At 50.2% G+C, this 3,702-nt stretch overlaps 1 protein-coding gene across 2 annotated transcripts in view; it reads left to right on the top strand.

Moving 5' to 3' along the window:
* Positions 1-3,702, top strand: part of ARL15 (ADP ribosylation factor like GTPase 15) — a 217,971-nt gene that overhangs the window by 264 nt on the left and 214,005 nt on the right. The window lies entirely within an intron of this gene.

Raw genomic sequence — 3,702 nt, 5'->3', positions numbered from 1 at the left:
GGCTGCACTGCGGGGGGGCCTGTCTGGAGGAGGAGGGGGGGGGTGTCTGCCCCGCAGAGAGAGAGGGGAGAGGGGGGCGTCTGCCCCGCAGAGAGAGAGGGGAGAGGGGGGCGTCTGCCCCGCAGAGAGAGAGGGGAGAGGGGGGCGTCTGCCCCGCAGAGAGAGAGGGGAGAGGGGGGCGTCTGCCCCGCAGAGAGAGAGGGGAGAGGGGGGCGTCTGCCCCGCAGAGAGAGAGGGGAGAGGGGAGCGTCTGCCCCGCAGAGAGGGGAGAGGGGGGCGTCTGCCCCGCAGAGAGAGAGAGAGGGGAGAGGGGGGCGTCTGCCCCGCAGAGAGAGAGAGAGGGGAGAGGGGGGCGTCTGCCCCGCAGAGAGAGAGGGGAGAGGGGTGTGTTCCCCGCAGGGGGATATGGGGGTGTCTGCCCCGGACAGGAAGAAGTGGGGGGGGGGGGGGTGTCTGTCCTGCGCAGAGAGAGGGGAGGGGGTGTGTGTGGCTGTGCGCGCCCCGCAAAGAGAGAGGGGAGGGGTGGGGGTGTGTGTGTGGATGTATGTGTGTATATGTATGTGTGTGTGTGCCCCGCAGAGAGAGAGGGGAGAGGGGGTGTGTGTTTGCCCCGCAGAGAGAGAGGGGAGGGGGCTCTGTGTGTGTATGTATGTGTGTGTATGTATGTGTGTGTATGTATGTGTGTGTATGTATGTGTGTGTATGTATGTGTGTGTGTGCGCCCCGCAGAGAGAGAGGGGAGGGGGATGTCTATCCCGCACAGAGGGGGGGGGAGGGGAGTCTGTCCCGCAGGGTGGGCGCTGCAGGGGACCCGAGGGCCTCCCCGAGGGCTCCGGGCAGTGCCGTCCCCGGCCCCGCTGCTGGAGGGTGCTGGAGCCGCAGGGCTCCGCTGGAGCGTGCGGCCGCCCCGCTCATTTGGCCGCTATTAGGTTGCTAAAGCCGTGACCCGGGTCGCTGTTTTTTTTGCTAAATGCATGAGCTTAGGGTACGCTTGAATGAACTAAATTGTCACCCTGGGCGGGATCAGCCCTGCACCCTGGGCAGCTGGTATTCCCGGGTAGCGTTTATTGTTTTTTAATGGATATTGGGTTTATTCGCCTGCGAGAGATGGTATCGCGGGCGTGCTGGGTCGCGGCTGTCGCGCTGCGCCCCGCTGGCACGGTGGGGGCCGGGCTGGTGCCCCGGTCTGTCGGCACAGCTGCGGGAGAGCGTGACGGGCGCCTCCCGTTGCTCAGGTTCTGTTCCTTGGAGCGCTACCCCATCAGTTGTGCCCACTCCTTCGCTGTGAAGTCAGCTGGGACAACGAGGAGCTCTTCTGGCCGCCGCCTTCGCTGTTGGTGTCTGTTGTGATCGGTCTGGAAGTACTTGGAGCCGGAAACTTGGCTCAGCCTTTCTAGTGTCTTCACGTGAAATGCACGTGGGGGGTAGGCTTTCAAGAGGGGTTCATCACCAGTGAAAAAATCTCTGGAGACATTCCTTTTAGTGAACTGATATGAAGGTTTGCTGTATTAACATGAAAGCTGCGTGCACTGGCTAACTTTTTCTTCTCTGATGATGACATTAGCTAAACCAGAAGTATATTACATATTTACTTAGATATTATTGCTGTGTCCATGTAGCGTAGATTTCTCTTAAGGTATTCATCTTTATGTGCTTTAGGCTTTCCTTCCTGAATTTGAGTAACAGAGAATAGAAAGTGAGTCCTGTATGATAGGTAGACTTCTCTTTAAGAACCTAGTTAATGAAATACTGATAATGAACTTGCTAAGTGCCAAGTGCAGCCTTGTAGCTCCTTGAGGGCCTGAAGCTGTTTCTTAGATTTTTTTCCTTTATAAACTTATATCCAGATGAAACTGGCCATCCGGTACTTTTTGAAATGCTCACATTAACCTTTGCGACTGCTACAGGCTGTTGTGTGGAAGGCCAGCCACTCTGAGAACAAAAATTTAATAAGCATTGGAAACTGAGAGCATGTTTTTGTTTTAACTAAAGGGGAGATGGTATTAAGTAGCTCTGCATTTTTTTTTCCTTGCTCTTTGTCTCCAGTTGATTGTTTCCCTGTTTTCTGTAGTGTGTCCTTCTTTGGTGAGTTTTCAGGGTAATGATATCTTGATTGTTAGTGCAATTTTGGTTTCATGTGTCTGTTGTCAGGGAGTGTCTGTGAAGACAGACACTTAAAGGTTTCATTAGTCTCGTAGTGCATGCTCTAGTGCCATGTGAAACATGGAGGATTATTTTATTATAGAAGTTGTTACAGACCAGCCAAGTTACTTTTTATAGATGGTGAAAGCCAGAGGTTGGGGATAATAGGTCAAACAGGATGATATTCCACTGATGTTCTGGGATAGTCTGAGATGCCTTCATCGATCAGAGACCAGCGTGCGTTGCTGGCGTTTACATAGTTCTTATGCAGTAGGAGCCTCTTGGTCTTTGGAATAGTTGTTTCAAATAGCATCAACTCTTTTAAACCAAAGGACACAAAAATAGGAGAGTTTTTAATTGTTTTGCATCTGCGTATAACTTGGAAAGGAAACAAATTCTGTTTGGCAGTTCATATGTTTGTCTGTGCCATTTTTCCAGTCCTCACCAAATAGAGGAGATAGGGCCTTCTTTGCCTTTCTTTGTTAATAATGGCAAATGGAATGGTGGTTCTTGGTAATGAACAGTAGGTTTGAGCACCTTAGAAGGTCTGCTCTGGCAAAAAGAATTGATGTTGGCAAGTTAGGCAACTAGGTTTCTACAACGCACTCTCAGCATGGAGGACCAAGCTGTTGCCACAGCCTGCCTTAGCGTAAAGATGGGCCTGCTCTTTATTTGTGCAAGACTTACAGTTGTAGTATGAATGTTAACCTATTTATGTAGAACAAACACCTTGTTATTTTCTAAGAACAGTAGCTGTACATGTTAAGGAATCTTGTGTTTTACGTGTTTATGCTGAGATCTTGCACCTGTGTGGGCTTCAAAAACTTAAGGAGAAGGTTCCTTATATTGGGCACCTTGTATCGCGGCCTGCAGGTGGTGAGGTTTTCTCCTTTGCCTTTGGTGTGTTGCAGACAGCAGAGGGCAAAGGATGCAGTTGGTTCTGGCCAGTGTTCCCTTGACAGGGCATAAGACAAAGTTTTGGTTTGCAATAGCATTGAATGAGGGAGTTTAATGGAAGAAGGCTAGGATAACTGAGGTCAGGTTCGCTTTAGTGTGGCCTCAGGAGTCATTCCCCCTTGGCGAGGAATCTGCCCTCAGCTGGCCTCCCCAGACTGGCATAGAAAGGTTCTTTTCATGGTTTTTCATGGATGGGGCCTACAGTGATGGAGAATTTTTTTTCTCCTTTCAGAAGCTGATCTCAAGAAATAAACAACATCTGCAACACCTGCTAATATCAGTAGGTTATTGCCAATGTTCAAAACCCTCTGCAAGCCAAGACAATTGGAGCTAACTTGGACTATGGCCCTGAAGCTTGCGTGGGTAGATGCCCAGAACCTGTGTAGTAGGACCTGTCTTACTTAACAGTAAATTGATTCTTGGTTTGTAGCTAACACCATGGGATAAAACACTGGTGTTAGAGAAGTATCTTCTGTGGTGCCCTACTCTGGTTTTGCACTGTAACAGAAGAGTGGCAGTTGCCTCTGTGTCTTTAATAGCTAGAGGTGCCTATGAGCCTGGTCCCTATTTTATTTTTATATTGAAATAATTGCAGTATTTCAAT

The sequence above is a fragment of the Cuculus canorus genome, chromosome Z (assembly GCF_017976375.1).
Source record: "Cuculus canorus isolate bCucCan1 chromosome Z, bCucCan1.pri, whole genome shotgun sequence".
Classification (NCBI taxonomy): domain Eukaryota; kingdom Metazoa; phylum Chordata; class Aves; order Cuculiformes; family Cuculidae; genus Cuculus; species Cuculus canorus.
The sequence above is the reverse complement of the archived record's forward strand: the minus strand, read 5'-3'. Positions and strand labels throughout refer to the sequence as shown.